Source organism: Ictidomys tridecemlineatus, chromosome 1 (genome assembly GCF_052094955.1).
Source record: "Ictidomys tridecemlineatus isolate mIctTri1 chromosome 1, mIctTri1.hap1, whole genome shotgun sequence".
In the NCBI taxonomy this organism is placed as follows: domain Eukaryota; kingdom Metazoa; phylum Chordata; class Mammalia; order Rodentia; family Sciuridae; genus Ictidomys; species Ictidomys tridecemlineatus.
In genome coordinates, this window is record NC_135477.1 from 43,117,884 (window position 1) to 43,140,141 (window position 22,258).

The 22,258-nt window shown below is 40.0% G+C and overlaps 1 pseudogene; it reads right to left on the reverse strand.

The window, feature by feature from the left end:
* Positions 1–1,746: 1,746 nt before the first annotated feature.
* LOC101978006 (neurofilament light polypeptide pseudogene) lies at positions 1,747–2,452 on the reverse strand (annotated as a pseudogene).
* Between the last annotated feature and the right edge of the window lie 19,806 nt (positions 2,453–22,258).

Below are 22,258 nucleotides of genomic sequence, written 5' to 3' on the forward strand. Positions count from 1 at the left end.
TTTGGAATGAAGAACCCCCCCTCCAGTTTTCTTTTAGCATAAATACAACAGGATGGAGGGTGTTATTATCTAAGAACCAGGCTGTACAGAGGCAGACAAGTTAGATTCTAGTCCTGACCCCTCTTTGTGCCAGTTGTGTGACTTATCTGCAAGTTATCTGCAAGGTTCCTGACCTCTTTGAACCTAGATTTCTTGATCTGCATAATGGACAATGACTTGCTTTAAATGACATTTAAGGAAAGATCAGAAGTGGCAAAGAGTAGAAGTCAATCAATCAAAGCTCAGCAGCTGTTTATTAGTATCACAACAATTACTAGAGCATGAACTCCTTAAAGGTTAGACACAATGTGTGAATATGTGATTTCCCTTTCCTCTTTCCCTACAGTCTACCTAACACTAGTAGAGGGCCACTACAAGGGATTGAGCCCAGGTTCTTTCACATGCTGGGCCAGCACACCACCACTGAGCTGTGCCTTTAGCCCCCCCCCCAAAAAAAAAACAGATATAGATATAGATATAGATATAAATATAGATAGATATAGATAGTCTACAGATCTGCAATTCTGTCTGCTGCAGGTTGTAGTGGTTCCTATCCCTCCTGGAGTGCAAGAGTTCAATACTTTTTGCATGTGGAAGCTGCTTTTCCTAACCTAAGTCTGTTCTTAGGACTGCTTGTAAATTCTACTTGTTCCCTCATTAACAATGAGCTAAATAAAATCTTTGGAACATGCTCATTTTCTATCTGTATGACAGCCATGAATTTATTGTCTTTTGAAAGGCGTCTTTTAATATTGCTGCTACTTCTTTACCAAAGCAGTGGATTTCTGTGGAGGGCAGACACCTTGACTGAATCTCCCTCTCAGGGTCAGATGGAGTTGGACAGCATTAGCGTTAATATCTTGTCCTTGGGTAGACAGAAAAACTCCCTAGGAGTCCGGCTTCCGGTCCTGTGCCAACAACCTGAGGTGACAAAGAGGAAAGCACTTCTCTCAGAGAAATGGGCTCATAAGGAACCTCTGGACCCCAGGGCAGCCTCCTAGGGCTACATGTCTTCCCCAAATCCCCTCCTGTGCAAGAACACCCTTCCTTCCGGTGGTGGCGCCCTGGCTGGAACCTAGAGATTAGGTCTTTGGGGTCTCTGAGATCCGCGAGGTGCTGCGGGGCCTCTGGAGGGGAAGAGTGTTTTGGAGCCAGAAAGCCCCAAGCTGGCCAGGAATTTTGGCTCAGTCTTGGAGCATTTTCTCCTGGGCAGGCTGGCGCTATCCTGGGGAGGGCGTCCACCAGCCAACAGGGCACTGATATTTGCCAGGCCAGCACCTTGGGGCTCCTGTTCTGCACACAGGCTGGGCCCGCCCTGCTCAGCACCAAGGGCTCTTTGGCGGGTGGGTGGGACTGGGAGACCCCCGAAGGCAAGATAGGAATGATAGATGGAGGCAAAGAAAGAGGGGGAGAGGGGGAGGAGGGAAAGGGGGAGAGGGGGAGAGAGAGGGGAAAAAGAGGGGGAGAGAGAGGAGGAGAGAGAGGGGGAGAGAGAGAGGAAGAGGAAAGAGAGAGAGGAAGAGGAGAGAGAGAGGAAGAGGAGAGAGAGAGAGAGAGATGTGAGAGAGAGAGAGAGAGAGAGAGAGAGAGAGAGAGAGAGAGAGAGAGAGAGAGAGACACTGAAGGGGTGAGACAGTGGTGAGAAAACAGAGGCAGCGAAGGGCGGAGAAATGAAGATAAGAACAAGTTCTAAAGGAGAGGAGGAGCCTAAAAAGAGAGAAGGAAAGGCTGAGACAGAATGAGGCTTTGGAGATTTAGAAAAGCGATTTCGTCCATCAGGCTGTGGATATGCTTTTGGAGCTCAGCTGGGGCCAGCGCCTCCTCCTGGGCGCCTTCCCGCGCCTGCATCAGGAGGCCCTGGGCGTCCTCGCGGCTCAGCACCTCCTCTTCTTAGCGTGCTTGCAGGTTGCCTACAGTCTCCTCCAGCCCTTAGCGCTCGCCCTGGAGCGCCTGCTTCTCCTCGCCTAGTGTCCCCCCGCCATGCGCAGATGGCTAATCTCCTGCTCCTACAGCGCCCAGAGGCGGGAGGGCTCCGAAGGCTTCTGGCACAGCACCAGCAGCTCCGCTTCCCGCAGCTTGTTCTGCTGCTTCAGCTCGTGCACGCGCTCAGTGAAGCTGGCAAAGCGGTCTTTGAGGTCCTGGAGCTGCACCTTCTCCTGAGTGCGGATGGACTTGTGGTCGTTGCTAATGGCGATACCTGGCTTAGGTCTAGGTTCTGCAGGCTGTGCATCAAGGAGCCGGAACTGGACATTAGCTGCGGTGCACGGAGACCAAGAGGACACCGCGGCCCAGTAGTTGGAGTAAGTGGCGCGCACAGTGCTGTACCTGCTGCGCAGGCTGGAGATGTGCCCCCAGGGAGTCTCCACATAGTGCCACTTGTAGGAGGTCTAGGCTCATAGCTAAAGGAACTCATGCTGGCTGCCAGTGCGCTACCCCCGCCCCCCCCTCCAGCCCATGGCAGACATGGGGGCCTGGAGAGGAGGAAGGACAGGGGAGAAAGGGAAAGGGAAGGATGGATGGCTGTGTACCTATTATTTATTTATTTATTTATTTGTACTTAAGAGATTGCCATAGTTTGGACTTGAGAGTCCCCCAAAGGCCAAGGTGTTCAAGAATTGTTCCCCTGGGTGTTGCTCTTGGGAAATGATGAATGTTCAGAGGTGGGGCCTAGGGGAAAGTTGTTGGGTCATTGGGGGTGTGCTCTCAGAGGCAAGTAATATTTGGTTTTATTTTATTCATTTATTTATATGCGGTACTGAGAATCAACTAGTGCCTCTTGCACACATGCTAGTCAAGTGCTACCACTGATCCACAACCCTGGACTAAGGCGAGTGGTTTTGTTTCAATACATGCTGTCACCGTGAAGTGCAGCCTTTCTCCTGGGCCAAATAGGTTTGCCACGGTTTCTTTGATGAGAGCAAAACGTTCTTTGCATATCTTCATTGGACCTGGCTGGCCAGGCTATATCTTTCAAGAATAGAAGACTTTAGAGTTTGGAATTTAAGTTTGTCTTCTGACTTTCATCAACCAATAAAATATAAGTAGATTGTAATATTTGTAATAATGACAAAGATTTATCATCTATTAGGCAATTTCTTTTCTTTTTAAATTCATGAATAACCATTTTATTGCATTTATGAATTTAATGTAATGTTTGGAGTTATTTATTACCATGGCACTATTTAGACAAAAATGACCAATCTACAAAACTTCTGTTGTATTTTAAAACTGTATCATCCAATTGAGGCTTTGAAAATGTTTATTAAATGTCTAGATAAACATTTATTATAATTGCATTTGAGAATCCTTTTGTAAATATAAGTAGACACAATGAAATAAGGTGCTAGCATCCATAATTTGTCAATGGATACAGATCAGTTAGCAGATCTGTTACAAAAACATGAAGCCAAAGGGAAGGTGCTCCCTTTCTCATATTCATACCTCCTAGGATCCTCTCCCTGAGCATGCTTGCTTCTGGATCACATGAGCCCATTCTAAACAGTTACACTGCTTTTCAAACAAATTTCTCTCCCAGTCATTATCTTGTTCAGATTTTCTACTGATTTGTACAGCATCATTGAATTATAGGACCTTTGAAATGTTTCCAGTTCATGGAACTTTCATAACACAATAACACCATAGCTTACAGAGAATTTGCTATTCTTTTATTTTGCAACAGTGTTCTTATATTCCATTATTTTCTCTAAGAAAATGTCATCCTAGTCTCAAGCCACCAATATTTTTAATAACCTATGAATAATGATAGAAGAGAGATATATGGAAACCTGATTCAGTGTATATTAGTGCATCTCAATACAATAAAATTTTGTGAAGTTTAATAATAATTCAAAAAAATATCATATCAGAAATTCCCAAAACTAAATATTGGCTAATGTAATAAATGGCTACAAAGTACCTACTAATACTATGAGGTGCCACATGTTGGCGAAACAAATCCTTTCTCCTGCATCTTAGGGGATCACCTCTTGGAGGTTTGATGGAAATACTTAACAGATCTCAAGTAAAAACTTCTAATATCTCCATCAAAAATTGATCAGACAAATTATAAAGTCCTCCTTAACTCCTCTCACAGAATACCCAACATCTCTGCAGACTACCAATTAAACCTTTAAAATATTCAATCTTTCTAGTACTGTTTAAATTTCACAGCCAGCACCATGATAAAAATCCAGCAGGATTCCTATTCTGTATAATTACAGAGCATCTTAATTGGTGTCTACTCCAATACCTGCCTCACAATATTTAATTTTTTCATTAAAATGATATGATAAATTCACAGTCACACTGAAATAAATATGTGACAAGGGTCAAAAATATCCTATGTGAAGGAATGACATAAAATATTTTCAAAGAAAAATTTGTATTTCCTGTGTCATGTAAAAAATATGTTCTTGCAAATTTTTGGATTTGACTTACATTGATTTCACATATATGGCAATGCATTTGCTTGGTAGCTCTTTTCTGATTCAAAAATCTGGGGATGGATTCTGTACAAATGATCAATTAAGAATCTCTAAATCATTTTTTTCCACATGTGTGCCATGGTTTTTCTTTTCATCTGTTTTGTTTTGTTACTCCTACTTCCTTGTGACTATCTTCAAGTGAAGATGCTGAAAAAAATATCAAAACAGATAGAAAAGAATTGAAGAATACTAGAGGCATCCAGAGAAAGAAAAGAACATTTTTCCCCAAGATTTTTACAAGGTGGAGCTCTGCTTCCCAACTGATTCTTAATAATAAAACCAATAATGGATTAATGGCTGATCCTTAAACATATGAGAACATGAGATTATGATCTGCAGGGTCAGAAAGGAGTTTAGTCTAACAGAAATTCATAATATATAGAAAGAGACCAATAAAAAATACTTAGCCATAACTGTAATCAAGGAAGTACAAAGAAACCTGTTCACATTAACCTGATAACCAACACTTTAAATCATTGGTGGGAAAATAGGATCAAATAAGATTAAATAAAATAGGGAATAAGCATTGGGATGGGAAAAGTATGGATGATTCTGACTATTTTTGGTTTTTGCTCATACTATGACATTCAAAGTATGCTTATCCTTTAACATAGCAATCAAATAAATGATACTTCAAGTTTTGGAACATGTTTATTACCCTATCCTAACCCCCCTCCAATGGGATGGCAGTGTTAAAACACTGGACATAGAATGTCAAGGGTTGTTGGGGAGTATGTTTGTTTGATGGTATTGAGGATTGAAACCAAGGCCTCAGGAATACTAGGCAAAGCCTCTACCACTGGGTCACACTCAAAATAGAAAAAGCAAAATGGCTAGGCATGTAGTTCAGTGGGAGAACACCACTGGGTGTAATCCCAGAATGACCTAAAAGATAAAGAAAAATGAGAATAGAAAGTGGGGGATAGGACTATACAAGATTAGTGTATTTATGAGATTGAAGCTAAGTTAGTATTAACATGAAAATAACATACTGTAACTTTTTTTCTGTAAGAAAAAGAACTACAGATATGACCCAAAAGGAAATGACAAGGGTGTCATAACATGTCATTACAAAAAAAGAGAAAAAACAAATAAACAAGTTGAAGCAGAATAACAAGTGGAGAAACAAAAATACACAAACACACAAACCGAGAGAGAGAGAGAGAGAGAGAGAGAGAGAGAGAGAGAGAGAGAGAGAGAGAGAACTGTAAGATATACCAAAGGAAATAAATGGTAGGAGTAGGCCTATTCCCTCCTCCTCCTGCCTCTCTGTCTCCCCAGTGGCTTGTTTTTTGTTGTTTTGTTTTGGTAGTTTTTAATAGGGCAGGGAATAAACGCAGCAGCTGTCTTACTGGCTTTACCACAGAGCTTCATTCAGCCCTTTTTAATTTTTATTTTGAGACAGGGTCCTACAAAGTGGCCTCAAATTTGAGATCTTCCTGCCTAAGGCTTAAGGAGTCACTGCAATGACAGTCAGGAAACCCTGTGCCCTACTACTAATGCACTATTCATTCTAAAAAATAATGGGGTTTTGCATGGCACACTTAACCAAGTATTAAAGACATGTTTGATTGATACATCCTCCTTTATTTTTTTAGTCCTTTCCTCCTCTGTTAGTTACCTAATCCACTTGCAAGAAATCCATTCTTCCATAGAAAACAAAAATGGAACATTTATTTCTGATTCAAAAGAAACACTAGGCAGAAGTTAACAAATGGTGGAGGAAAACTAGATATTCATGTGCAAAGAATCAACTTGTACTTTTTACCCCATAGGCAAAAATTATCTCAAAATGGAAAAAAAATGCAAAAAACCTGCTGCAAGAAAACTTGAGGGAAGTTTTCATAATATTGAATTTGGCAACAATTTCATAGGTATGTCACCAAAAACACAAAAACAAAAATATATTAGACTACAATTAACTAAAGAACTGTGAATCAAAGGAAACAATGGAGAAAATAAAAGGACTATTTGTGGATAGGATAGTCCTTTTGAAAATCATATCTGATAAAGTGTTGATACCAAGAAATAAAGAACCACAACTGTAATTTAAAGTATCCAAAAGATTAGAATAGACATTTCTCCAAAGAAAATAAACAAATTTTCAATGAGTATGTAAAAAAATGGTCAACATTACTGTTGGTGGGAAGGCAAAATGGAGTAGGTACTGTGGGAAAAAATATGATCATTGCTCAAAAAATAAATAGATAAATAATAAAAATGAAATGAACATATCCAGCAATATCATTTGTACAAGGTACCTAGAGTAGTCAAAATCATAGAGACAAAAATACAATGATAGTCCTCAGGGGCTGAGGAGGGGACATTGGGGAGTTCTGCTTTAATGCTTACAAAGTTTCAGTTTTACAAGATGAAAAGAGCTCTGTGGACAGTTGCTGGTGGTGCTTACAAGGCAATGTAATGTAGGTGAAGCCACTGAAGCATACAATCTTAGCACCACTTTTAACAAATAAATGAAAAAGAAGCTGAGTTAAGAATTTCTCATAATATTGAATAAAATAAAATCTTTCCTCCATGTCCAAATGCAACTGTCACTAATTTGCTGTACATAAATCTAGTTCATGGTCTTGTTTTCACTGGGTAAATACGTATGTGTGATTCCAAGATAGATCATTATTGTTTCATTCCTTATTTCATTTTCAGTCAACATACTGTAAAACTAATTTAGAAACTTGATATTTCACTGGAAAGTGTATTCTTGAACACTCTCAAAATAACATAGGACTAGTCTATTAATTTTAACTGCACTATGCTGATAGCTAAGATCTTAAACATCACTTAAAGCAACACGTGGTATGGTTTAGTCACTACCATAGTGACACAGCAACATGGTGGGATGGTTATGAGGTGGGGCCTAGTGGAGATCTTTAGTTCATTGGAGGCAGGCTGTCAAGGGGATTATGGGGCCCTAGCCTCTCCCTCTTTCAACCTATGTCTTCCTGGTCATGTGGTTGATAGTTTCACTCTAATGTGCTGTCACCCCTTTGGCCAAAAAATAGGGCCAACTGACAAGGAACTAAAACCTCCAAAACCATGAACGAAGCCTGATGTGGTGGACAACACCCATCATCCTAGCAACTTGGCAGGCTGAGGCAGGAGGATCACAAATTCAAGGCCAGCCTGAGGAACTGAGTGAGACCCTGTCTCAAAAAAATAAAGATGGCTGGGAAAGTAGCTCAATGTACAGGAACCCTGGATTCAGTCCCCTGACCACATACACAAAGTCACAATAAGTCTCATCACAGGTATTAGATATAGTGGTGGAAAACTAACACACCTAACTTGATTACTTTATATGACCCTTTGTATCTAGGGGTTCTGTGTTCTGTAAGAAAGTATAAGTATTTTCCTGTAGAAAACATCTAGTAGCAGAATTACTAGGCATCTGCAACTTCAATCAATATTCCAAGGAACCATTGTGCAGATAATACATTTTCCCAGTTGGACAGTTGCTATTTCCCCCAGTTCTCTATCTCATTATAGGAAGGGAGATATTTGCAAAATTAAGATTTGTATGTTACATGCCTTGGGAATCCAAACCATATGTTGTGCAGTTTAATAAGTATAATAATTCATAATTTCACTATCAAATATGAGACATCACAAACAGCATCTGAGACTCTTCACAATAGTTCCAAGAGGGTTTGCAAAGTGCAAGAACCACAAATGCAAGCTTTCTTTACAATTCCTGCTGTTGTTTAAACAATCATAAGCAGTATACACTGTTTTATGACCAAATATTGCCAGAGGAAAATGGAAAGCACTACCAAGGACAGCTCTAGCCTTGGCCTGCCTCTACACAAAACACACCAGGAGCAACTGGGAATTCAGCAGTTGCTCCACTTTTCCAGTGGCACTCTGTAAATTGTGCCCCCTAGTGGTGAGAGGGATGTAGCTTGCAGAGCTGTGTTGGCAGGAACTATTCCAGGGACAGGAAATTCTCTGAAATTCTTCAAAGAGTTCTATACATTAGGCTCAAAATTATGAAAACGTTTTCAAAGTGAGACATTCCCAAATACCCTCACTTTGAACTTTTGTCTCAAAAATGAAGATCAACTATATCCAAATGCTTCCCTGAGCACCCCTCAGATATGATTTGCCCACATGCCCAGGTGACTGTCAGAACACTCTGGATTCCCAAACAGGGGCTCTCAGACCTGTGCAGAAGCCTCCTAGGGTTCTTGAGTTTGCAGAAGCTGGAACTGTGGCTTCAGTGTAAGCTCTGCCTTTAGGGGGGAGAACTCAGGTAGCGCTGTGCCTTTTAGGTGGATGGAGGGAATCAATCAAACTAACAGAGAAAGAGTCTGCCAAAGAAGTGGATTGGAAGTAGAATGATACTGCAATAGGCAGATGCCTGCCACAGGAAACCCCGGGATTACTCACTGTGAGCACAGTGAGATAGTAGGGCTTGGGAGGACTTTTAAAGGCAAAAATAAAAAGAATTACAACATATATTTCAAAACAAGAAGTCTTGGCAACATTGGTGGATAACAAGGTACATATGTGTCCAACATTAAGCAGATAGTTGCTGAGCAGACATCCTTGCAAAAGTCTGTTCTCTTTAAGGCTTCATTCTGGCAGAATTATTGTCAAGCAATAATGGGTGAGATGGCCTTCTTTATAACCTCCTCACTTGTTTTTTTTTTTTTTTTGTTAGGGTTAGCACACAAGCAAATTCATTGTGATACCATCGATGCTGATAACTTTCAGAGAGTCCAGGCTGTCCTGGCAGGCTATGCTGTGTCCTGAAGATGCTTTCCTGGGCCACAGAGGAGAGCAGCAGGCTGTGAATCCCTTCATACAAAGGGAGCTTAGAGTATCTTACATTCAAGGAGGAGATAATTTGTGAGACAGGGCTGTGCAAGAAGTGTCTACCTGAAGCACATGTTGGTTTGAACCTCTTCATTCCTTTTACAACATGGACCCTGCTGTTGTAGAAGGTAGGGCAAATGCTGCTCTAAGTCCCCATGCTTTTGGGACATTAGAAACAGTCTTGAAATGGAAGTTTCTTTGAGCAATTCTAGGGCTATTGAAGCTGTTGAAAATAATATCCTCAGTCATTCTGCTGCTATCCTTCATACAGTAAATACTTCCAAGGACCTCCTGGTCCTGATGCTGCTGCATCTTTCTGTTTTTAGCCACCTATTTCAAGGATATCCTATTTTAAGCCACCAAGATTCCCAAGATGCCATCTCTCAACAGCACTACTGTCCTGCCCTCTTTCCCCCAGCAGGCTCCATTGGGAAAACGAGGTTGATTGTCATCTTCTGGTGACAAAAAATCTCTTTTAATCCCTAGGTCATAGTCTGGCTTCTTTGTTTTGAAACCAAATCTAAAAAAAGAGAAAATTATTTGTAATAAAATATAACGTAAAGGATGGGGCTGTGGCTTAGTGGTAGTGCACTTGCATGGAATATATAAGGCACTGGGTTTGATTCCAGCACCACATATAAATAAATGAATAATAATAAAGGTCTATCAACAACAAAAATATTTTGAAAAACTATATGCCGTAGTTTAGCTTACTTTTAGAATTATCACTTACTTGATTCTTGACCTTGAGTAGACCCAAAAAAGGCAATTCTTCCCAGGATATACATATGACTGAAGTTATGAATGGTGCATAATTTCAAACCCCAAACTGTCCAGAGTCTGAAGCAGCACTTCTGTCCATGTGAACCTAGGCTTTTCAAATTCTCCCAGCAACCCTTCTGCAAACTCTGTATTTAGACTGAACTGATTCCTCAGCTGCCCTACATACATTCCCCCAACTTTTTTATTTTTCTCAAGATGCCCCATTAGGTACATTCATGACTCAATGTATTGTAAAAATATTCTTAACTTTTTTGTTTAAAAGCAACAAACAGAACAAGCAAGGGTTTGTCATCACTGGACAGTATATTTTACAATTGGTCCTAGAACGTGCACTGAATACTCTAGTCTTCATATTTTTCTCCTACATAAATAGAGGACTATGTGGGCCATAGTCCCCAGAGATTAGAGGTAGGTGTATGGAAATGATAAAATGCTTTTTAGACTAAATAGCACAATTCACTGAGGTTTAGAAGGGCAGAGGCAACAGTGTCTGGAAGCCTTTTGATATTTGATCACTCCTAGAACCCATCTCCAAGTTCAGAATGGCTTTAAGTTAACAGGTAGAAAGATCTTTGATCCACACTTAAGATGATTAAATTGTAATTATACATAACAAAACAGGTGTCTCTAAATACATGCTCTCATTTTCTCTCTCCAATATAATTGCTCACAGAAAGATGAGGTATAACTATCTATAATGTGTCAGTGGTAACAGACCCAGGTGGCAGGTAAGTTACAAAATGATGAAACCGAGAGGCAGGTGCTCCCTATCTTACATTCAGACCTACTAGGATCCTCTCCCCAAAAAGGCTTACTTCCTGATCCCATGGGCCTTCTCTAAGCACATGCACCTCATTTCAATTCACATTTCTCTCCACTCATTATCTTGTTCAGATTTTCTACTTATTCATATGACATCATTGCTTTGCAGGACCTTGGAGATATTTCTAGTTCATGAAAATTTATAAAACAATAACTTCATGCTTACATAGTATTTGCCATTCATTTATTTTCCAATGCTGTTCTCATATTCCATTTTCTCTAAGAAAATGTCCTCCTACAGTCAAGCAACAAAAATATTCAATGAACCATAGATAATGACAGGATAGAGATCTATGGAAACCTTCTTCAATGAGTGTATGTTAGGGCAATCCTAGTATAGTAAAATTTTGTGCAGATATAGTTTAAAAATAACCATATAAGAAATTTGCAAAACAAAATATTAGCTCACATAACAAATGGCTAAGTATACTCTGAGTTGCCATGTGTGAGACAGAATCAAAATAATTCCTTTCCCCTTAAGTCTATGTGATTTTCTCTTGGAGGTTTCATTGGCATACTAAACTAACAGATCTAAGTAACATGGATAATTACAAAACCATTTTAATTAGTGCCTACCCCCAAACTTGCCTCACAATAGTTGATTTTTCCATAAAAGTCATAGGATACATTCATATCCACACTGAAATGAATACATGACAGGTATCAACACTATCCTATGTAAAGAAACGGCATGAAAATATTTCCAAAAAAATCTTTGTATTTCTTGTACCATCTACAGAAAGGTATGTTCATGTAATTTTTGGATTTTTGACTTACCTTGATTTCACATATGTGGCCATGCATCTGTTTGGTCAGTTCCTCACTGACAGAAAAATCCAGGTACAGATTCTGTTCAAATGATAGATTAACAATCTCCCAATCATGTTTTCTAAATATGTGCCACTGCTTTCCTTTCCCTCTTTCCTGATTTGCTTCTTCTACTTCTTTATGACTATTTTCAACTGAAGATGCTGAAAAAAAATATGAAACAGGAAGAAAAGAATTGAGGAATACTAGAGGCATCCAAAGAAAGAAAAGATTATTTGTTGACTAAGATTTTTAAAAGGTAGAGCTGTGCCTCACTATTTATTCATTTTAAAAAAGGGGGGTGGAATTAAGGGCCTATCTTTAAAAATATAAAGATAACATGAGATTATGTTCTACATGGTAGGAAAGGATTTTTGTTCAACAACAATTTAAAAATAGGAAGAAGACAAAAAATGCTCAGTCATAATCGTAATTGAAAAAGTACCAATAAATCACCCTATATCAATCTCAAACCCCACAGTTTAAGTGGTTGGTGAAGGAGGAGGGGAGGAATAAAATTAAATAAAATAGGGAGTGAACCTTGGGATGGGACAAATATTGATTTTTATGACCACTTTGGGTATTTTCTTTATATTTTGAAGTTCAAAGTGAGCTTACCATTCAAAGTAGCAATAAAATAAAGAATACTTGAAGTTTTTAGAGCATATTCACATGACCTTTTTCTAACCCCTCTCCAATGGGATGGCCAGGGATTGTATGGAGGGTTTGTTTGTTTAGTGGTAGTAAGGATTGAAGCCAAAGCCTCAGGTATGCTAGGAAAACACTCTACCACTGGTTCACACTCAAATTAGAAAAAGCAGAAAGGCTAGACATGTAGAACAGTGGTAGAGCATCCCTGCATTCCATTTCAGCACAACAACAAAAGAAAGAAAAAAGTGAGAACATAAAGCATGTGATACCACTGTAAAAAAAATGAAAATATAATATTACAACTTTGATTGTCTTTATGGTAAGAAAAAGAGCTACAGAATTGACACAAAAGGAAATGACAAGAAAGTCAAAACATGTCACTACCAAAGAGAAAAGAAAACACCCAAGTCAAAGCAGTAGATCAAAGGAGGGAAACACATGCACACACACACACACACACACACACACACACACACACACACACACACAGCTGTAATATATACCAAACAAGAAAAAATGGCAGTTGTAGTCCTCCTCCCTCCTCTCTCATCCTCCCCCTTCTCTCTCTCCCTCCAATGGCTTGTTCTTTAGGTATTTTTCAGAAGGGTAGGGGAGAAAACCAGCAGCTGTTCCAGTGGCTTTACCACAGAGCTTCATTCTAGTCCTATTTTATTTTCATTTTGAGACAGAGTTCTACAAAATGGACACTTTTGAGATCCTTTTGAGATCTACCTGCCTCAGGCTCCAGGAGTCACTGCAATGACATGCATGCACTGCTGTGCCCTGCTTCTAGTGCATTGTTCATTGTACAAAATAATGGGATTCTGAGGTGAAAAGCTCAAACATGTGTAAAAATGTGTGATTGATAGGCCTTCCCTGCTTCTGTCCTCTCCTCCTCTCTGGCTGAACTAAACTATTTGGAAGGCATCCATTCTTCCATAGAAAACAAAAATGGAACACTTATTTCTGATTCAAAAGAAACAATAGGCAGGATTTTACAAATGGTGCTGGGAAAACTGGATATCCACATAAAGCATCAAGTTGGACCTTTCACCCCATAGAAAAAATTAACTCAAAATTGAAGAAAATCAAGCTAGAAAAACATATAAAACCTTCTGCAAGAAAACTTGGGGGAAAGTCTCATTATATTGAATTTGGCAATGATTTCTTAGATATGACTCCAAAAGCACATACACAAGAAATTTGGACTACATCCAAATAAAAAACTGTGCATGAAAGGACACATAAAAACGGGAAAGAAAAATCTGTGGAATAGGAGAATCCCTTTGGAAATCACATCTTACAGAGTTTTGATATCAAGACAGAGAACTACAACTTACACAGAACTCCATTTTAAAGTGTGCAAAGGATTGGAATAGATATTTCTCCAAAGAAGATAAACAAATTGTCATTAAGCATGTGAAAAGATGGTCAATATTACAAATCACTAGGGAAGCCAAATTCACATCCACAGAAAAATAACATCTCCCTCCCATTAGGATGGCTACAATCCCCAAACCAGATAACCAAAACAAAACAATTGCAGAGGAGGAGCAGAGGAACTGGAACTTCTAATGCACTGTTGGTGGAAAGGCAAAATGGTGTAGCTATTATGACAAAAATATGGTTGGTGCTCACAAAAAAATAAATAAATATTATTGAGCAGTGTTTTTTTTTATGAGGTATCTAGAATAGTCGAAGTCATAGAGACATACAATGATAGTCCTCAGGGGCTGGGGAGGGGGCTCTGGGGAGTTCTATTCTAAAGGTTACAAAGTATCAGTTCTACAAGATGTAAAGAGCTCTGTGACAGTTGCTGGTAATGGTTACAGGAGAATGTCTTATAGGTGATGCCACTGAAGTGTACGTTTAAAAATAGTGGTGAGGGTAAATTTTACATGATGTTTTATTGAAATTTTAAAAAGTAACACAAGGAAATCATCTAAAAAAAGAAGACCTAAATCTCTACACTTTAGACAAAACTGGTTCACTTTTACAGCAAAGCCACTTATGTGATAACTAACCCACTCCACATAATTCACTCATGGGGTGGAGCCTCCCTGGCCTTAAACACCACACCTCGAAATGCTGTTCAGTTGAGCATAAGTTTTTCACACAGGAACTTCAGGGGGTTTAATGTTGACTCCATTCCAGTTAGACAGAGCCCAGAGCTGTTTTACTTTCATTCATGCACCAAGTAACAATGCTGTGGTCAAGGATGGACTGGATACATGATCGTGATGCCACAGAGGATATCATAAAGTGAAGAATGACATCAGAGTTATATTAGTTTATGTAAATGCACACTATGATGTCTACACAACAAAAATCTCCTCAGACGTTTCTCAGAACCAACCCTCACCATTAAGCAATGCCTGATTGGAATTGTTTCTTTTTCTTTTTTGACATGTTTTTATTATGAGAAATACAGTTGTCCCTAAAATACAGGCATTCTGTGTTCTGTCTTATGGAGCAAAGTACAATTTCCTTTACAAAAAAAAAATGAACACAGTATTAGTCATGACAGTAAACTCTGTGAGTATATTTGAGGCTTCTGCCTCTCTGGAGGGGCTGTGGAGAAGAGTAAAGGAAGCAATGCTTTTAATAGTGGTACTTAGGAGACAGAAAGTTTCCCCAACATTTCATATGCAGGAACATTTTCAACCTCTTGTCCTAGAGAACCATAAAAGATGTGCAGCAGGAGAAATTAGCCATGAGACTGCAAGTTCCCCATGTTTGGAAACAATACCTAAGTGGGGATTTAAAAATTAAAAAAACAAAACACTCTCTTCACAGCAAAATCACTCTTGGGGAGTTCAGATGAGCACACCAAGATTCTATAGAAGCTTCTTGTCTCTTTTATCCCACTCCCTACCCCATAACTCATAAAAGTCTCAGATTTTATGAAATAATAAAATGCATGCTTCAAAATATTTGAAAGACTTGAGGTTTTTCAAATGAAAGCTCAGTAGGAGGAGGAGCAACCAAAGAGACAGTCCTTTGAATCACTCTAGCCCCATGGTCAAAAGCATGGACTTCCAACTTGCTTACCAGAGATCCATGGCAGATTCACTTCCAAAGTGACTGCTGTTGAGTTGTCACTGTTTGGGGGCCCTTTGATGCATGTTTTTGCTTCTAAGACCATGTGGTCAGTGGACTTTTGGGTCTACTATGCACAGCTGGGGAGGAAGGTAATGTATAAGTTGCAAGGCAGCCACAGCTGACCCCACAACCTTCTCCTCTAAACTAGGGCTCATCTAAAAAAAAAAAAAAAAGAAAAAGAAAAGAAAAGAAATCAGAACCAAAATCAAGACTTTTGCACTTCCTCAAAAAACTGCCATGCCAAAATCTCTTCCAATATCCTAGGTTTCAAATGTTCTAATTAATTTCTAAATTTTATACTATATTAAAAAATTGTGTGCTTGAAAAACAATCCCCAGGACCACTCATAAAATTCTTGCAATGTAGTTTCTCACCCCTCCCTGCCTTGGAATTCTAGAGATGGAGTCCTGAATCTGGGCTTGCTAGGCAACACTCCACCGTTAAGCTATAACCATGCTTTCTTTACTATTTATTTCTTTGATGGGGGAGGTAGCCAGATGGAACTCAGGGCCTCCTGCCTCACAATGGCAGGCCTAAAATGCTGAGCAAGCATTTAACTATTGAGCCTCCCCCCAGCCTATTCTGCTGATTTTTATTTATTTATATTTTTTACTTTCATACTTTTACTGCCTTCACTCCCATTAACTTTTAATACTGAAATTTTTAACCATGAAGCTAGGATCCTCGTGCCACAGCCTCCTGGGTATCTGGATCACAGGTGCGTACCATGGCAACTGGCCAACTTTTTAACTCACAGGAAAGAAGAAAAAGAACAAGAATATAAACTTATCCCTTGACCTTAACACCGAGTGGTTCCTGGCTATTTTATTTTGTTTGATCCACCCTATCATTATTCTCATCTCCTTGGCATTCCCCTTCATTGATTGGATGGGAATCCCAGAAATACCATTGCCCTGAAAATACTTCCATAGCTCTCTAAAATATAAGAAATCTCTTTTAATGTAACCAGGCGCTAATTTTTAAATATAAGAGGCTTTGGAGTAGCCATCCTCCCCAATTCCACTGTGCAGCAGCCATAGACAATTCTGTCACTAACATGAACTATCTCTGGCCCCCAAACCTGCCCATTAAAAATGGGGCTGGAAATATACCTCAGTTGGTGGAGTGCTTGTCTCACACAAGGCCCTGGGTTCAATCCCCAGCACCTCAAAAAAAAAAAAAAAAAAAGAAGAAGAAAATCAAGAAGGAGAAGGAGGAGGCTCAAACGTCCCTATGTCCCAATGCCCCAACATTAGTGCATGCAGTCCATAGCCTGCCACGAAAAAAAATATCTTAATCTTCTACCAAAGAACCTCACCTTTGGAAGTCATGCTGAACCTCTGCTCCTTGGGCTTTCTCAATGGTAAAGTGAGCAACTCTGGAGCAGCATCCATTAATATAGCACACTCTAGATGCACCCTCAGATGGCCTAGCCTCTGACAGAGACAACCAGCCAACCCAATAGGGGCATGGGCCAGCAGAATTAGTCCTGCCCTAGCCTTAAGCCCACCCTAGACACATCTGATTACGTTTAACCTAACACCTACCTCTGCTAATTCTAGTTTCCACTCATTGAGCACCCACTAAAACTAATCTTATTTAATCCCTACAACATCCATATAAGGCATATAACATAGGGTACTTTTCTTTAGTATTTATTTTTTTGTTACAGGTGGACACAATATCTTTATTTTTATGCAGTGCTGAGGATCAAACCCTATGCCTCATGCATGTAGGCCAGCGCCCTACCTCTGAGCCAAAACGCCAGCACCCCCATACCCTCCCTGCCATAGTGTACTATTTTTTTCCCCCACCTGGACTTGAGTTCAATGGAACAGAGATGTTTAAGCCATAGCATTCCCCTGACCTTGAACCTAAACCCTTGTGCTCCTTTATCACACTCTCATCATTCTTGACTCAAAGCTGAGTTGCATCACTTGATAGGGTGTTGATTATGGAGTACTGAGCATAGAAGCAGGAGAGGCCACAGATTGAAATTGAATAAGGACATAGGAACAATATAAGACATAAGACTTATGTTTTATTACCTTTAGATTGATTGTCAAAAAATCATCACAATAGATACATATTTTTTCTTCTCAGTACTGTGGATTGAACCCAGAGGCTCTCTACCACTAAACCACAGCCCTCAGGATTTTTTTTTTTTGAGTCAGAGTTCTGCTAATTTGCTGAAGCTGGAATTCAATTTGCAATCCTCCTGCTTCAGCCTAAAAATTACAGGTATGAAATTACAGGTATGTACCACAGAGCCCACTTAATTCATCTTGTTGTTCATACAGTCCTGTGATACAGAGCAAAAATCTTCATTTCACAAATGGGGAAACTGCAGGCCTTTGAGTTTTCTTCATAGCTCTGGGGCTTTGTACGTTCCCACATGTGGGGAGAAGGTAATAATACTTTGAAGGTGTTTTTTTTTTTTTGTACTTCAGGTGTAGAGAATGCAACACATATTTGACAGTTGTTTCTCATTCTTCTGAATCAGAGTGATCTGCCTGCCTCTCTTTATATTGAAACAAATGCCTTTTTTTTTCTTTTTTTGGTCCTGGGGATTGAACCTATGAATGTTTGAAGGCTAACTCTGCAGCTGGAACTGATTTTTTTCACATTTTCTCCTAGCAGCCCTATGGGGATATGCATGATCATACAGATGAGTCCTGAAGCTCAAAGTGATTAACTAAATTACCTGATGTCAAACTCTGAGGAGACTGATGACAACAAGATAAAGCAGAGAAAAATAAGGTTTGCCAGGCATAGTAGTGCATACATTGTAATTCCAGGGGCTCTGAGGCAGAAGGATCACAAGTTCAAAGCCAACCTCCATAATGCACTACAGCCCTATGCAGTGTAGTATTTATCACTAAATAAAATATAAAAGAGGGCTGGATTTGTGGCTCAGTGGTTGAATGCCTCTGGGTTCAACCTCTAGTACAAAGAAAGAAAGAAAGAAAGAAAGAAAGAAAGAAAGAAAGAAAGAAAGAAAGAAAGAAAGAAAGAAAGAAAGAAAGAAAGAAAGATGGTTGCAACTGTTCAAGTTAATGGCAGCATTACAGAAGATAAATTTTAGAGGGCAGGGGAGAGGAATATAGTTCTCTAATTTGATCCTAGAAGAGATGGTGTCTCTGCATCTAATATGAAGAAAAGGCACAAGGACCAGATTGATGGGCAAATACATTCATGGAGGTCATTTCATGTGGTATGACTGCAGATGGGTCCTGTGCTTTCTGCTTGGGCACCTCAACCTGTCATTTGAGGCAATAAAGGTGATTTGGGGTATATGGAGGAATATTTTGGGAAAGGGAAGGCTTGAATAAGATTAGTGACTGAGGGAGTACAGCAAACCAAAATTGGGTTGAGCCACCAGCAGCTCCAAAACCATCTTCATTATTCCAGGATTCCACTCCCACTAGCCACTGCCCCCTCTGCTGATGGCCTTGTTCACCCTGGACTCTGGCAGGTCTAGCTCCAAAATCCAGAACTCATGTTTTCTTTTTGGACCCTCTGCATGGAATCATGACTTACCCCCATGCGAAATGCCGCCATGTGCACCAGCTCTTAGATCACCACCAAGGACTTTAGTGAGAAAAAGGAAATTGTGGAGGAGTCAGAATGGAAGGGCCCCTGCTAATGGGAATGCTAATGAGGATGATGGGGAACAGGAGACCAGGCAGTCAATGACAGAGATGAACAAGGGCAGGAAATTGATGGTGAGGAAGGGGATGGAGATGTCAAGGAGGAGGCTGCGGTACCTATGGCAAACAGGCAGCTGAAGGTGATGTGGATGGCAATGTTGATACCAATGAGGACGCCGAGAAAGCAAGAAAAAAAAATAAGCCAGGCATGGTGGTACAGGCCTGTAATCCCAGCAACACACGCAGGCAGCTGAGGCAGGAGGATAACACGTTGGAGCCTCAGCCTCAGCATGTTAGCTAGACTAAGCAGCATAGTGAGACTCTGTCTCAAGATATCCATTTCAGGAAAAAACCGTTAAGTTAGAAATATTTTTTAAATACATTTCAAAAACCACAGAAATATTATAAATGGAAAAGAGATTACACCTTTAATAACCTTTGAAACTACTTGAAGAAAGCAATGGAAATCATTTTTATAATTTTGGAGTGTGGAATCATAAGCAAATTCTAGAAGTCCCCCCCAAAGTTTGAGAAATTTGGTAACCTAATATCTAAACTTCCTGAGCAAAAACACAAAAAAAGATAGTAAAAGGGAGGTCTTGAGAAAACATTGCCAGCACCAATAAAAGACATTTACATTAATAATCAGAATATACAAAGGAAAGGGGAGAAATAGAAAGAAAAAAATATTTCAGTAGACAAATGCAACCCAATGTCACTTCTAAATAGCAGCAACTAAATAAAACCCAGAAGAAGATACCATTTTGAAGCATTGGATGGTTTATTTAAAAAAAAAATTAAGTGTTTGGGATGATCCCTGGACACCTGGGTCTGTGACCTCAGGTCTTCCTACTCCAGAAGTATTTTATGTAAAGGACACCTCCTCCACACTATTCCAACCAGACAGTGATATCAGAGTTGGGTGCACACTGGCTCATCTGTGGTTTAGTGAGAGTTGGGCGCAACACTTTTTGGACAAAATGGAGAGGTTCTCTCATTCTGTGATTGCCAGGCCAGGAATCTAGTCTTTCCAGAATACAAGAAAATGAAGACTAGGAATGTGGTTCAGTAGTTGAGCACTTACCTAGCACATGCAGGCCCTGGGTTCAAACCCCAGCATAGGTTGGGGGAGAGAGACACACACACACACACACACACACACACACACACACACACACACACAGAAAGGAAGGAAGAGAGGGAGAAAGGGAGGGAGAAAAAAAGGAAAGAAACGTGGTATTTACAGCTGCCTGTTAGACCAAGACACAAGAAAAGACCACTAACTCCAAATAAAATTAAATTAAAGCAAGCTTATTATTTCGACCGGCTGGGCTGCCTCTCCCTCCCAAAATGGCGGGAACAAGACAGCAACCTCAGCTTTCCTACAGCCCCGCTTTATACCCAAGAAAGTTATACATGGGGGGTTACAGATAACAGAACTCTGACAAGGATCACATTAATGGTAGTTTACATTTTTTGCTGGCCCCAACATCAGAATTTATGAGGACAATTAGAGCCTCAGAGAGGGTCCTTGTCTGGCCAGGGAAGGCCAATATTTATGAGGTGTCACTAAGTTTCAGAGAGAGCTGCTATCTGGTCAGAGAGCCAGGCATGGGTGAGTTCAAGGCATGGGCAGGCTTTCCAAGCAGGTTCAGAATTTGCAGTAATTCATAGCAAAGCCAAAATTATCTTTTCATGGCTTTTTAGCAAGATGGCTCCCAACTCTAAGAAAAGATCCAGTTGGGGCTATCACTGCCCTCCCTCTCTAATGCCTGCACTACTTCAAGTGCACTGAACTCCAGTAGAAGGGAGCAAGAAGGTCTCAAAATGAATCCTCCAAAAAGTCCACGACCACCCAAACCACAAGTGGTAAAACACCCAAGAAGCACTTGGCTACAAAAATTACTTGAAATGAGCGCCCTCTAGTGTAGAGGTGAAGAAAACTCAGAGTTACAGGCCCAGTGTTGTGGTTCTCTGACATCTAGTTTGTCCACCAAATTTCAGATTCATTAACTACTCCTCCAGCATCTGGTGTGAGAAACTGCTCAGATTTCAAAACAGATTTGTGTTTCCAGAGGGCAGCTATCCCGCTTTGTGGGAGGCAAATGAAGACTCTCTGTTTGGCTTTTTAGAAGACACAAATAAGATCTGTGCTATCCATGCCAAACATGCAGTAGTTATGCCAAATGCCCTCCAAATAGCACTCTGACACATTGAGAACTTATGTAAGAACCTACTATGGGGCGGGATGTATGAGTAGCTGTGTGAAAGCCTCCCATGCATGAGGCCCTGGGTTTGACTCACAGCATCTCAAAACAACAAACCAAACCACTATTTTTAGTTCTGAAGTTAAACATGCCCTCTGTCCCCAAGGTGTGAAAAGGTGCCTCAGTGGATGATTATATGTAGAAAACTAGGGGAGAGGAATCAGGTATTGACAGCTTTTCCATTTTTATTTGTGTGTGATTTTTTTATGTAAATGTTAAAATGCAAAGCATTAATGCAGATCAAAATGTTTCAATGAACAAATTCTGGCAATTCAGCTGTATGATGATTATAAAGGTGTGCTATTAATTTCTTTTTTTGGACTGTGGCAGCATTTTGATTGCTTATAAACTAAGTTAACTTCTTACTGACAGCCACTAAATGTAGTTTGTACAATTGTGATCATACAGTGGATTTCACTCACTATGCCTTTCTGAGTTGTCCCACATGCTAGTGCAGGTTTTTAATACTGTCCATCTTCTGTGCTGTTTTTATAAATTTGCTATTAAAATATAGGAATCCAGGCACTGTGACACATGTTGGTAATCTCAAGTATTCCAGAGGTTGCGGCAAGGTATTGCAAGTTCTAGTGTTTTGAATCTTAAATTCAGGGGCAGAAAACTCTGCAACTTAGTGAGCCCCTGTCTCAAAATAAAAACTTAAAAAGACCTGGGGATATAGCTCAATGGTGGAATGTCTCTGGGTTTAATCCCTAGTACCTAAATAAATAAATCCATGCAACTGTTAAAAAGATGTATGTTCATGAAGCATGTTTTATACTGGGGGCAAATAAAGAAATAGTCTGTGTAAATAATGGTAGGT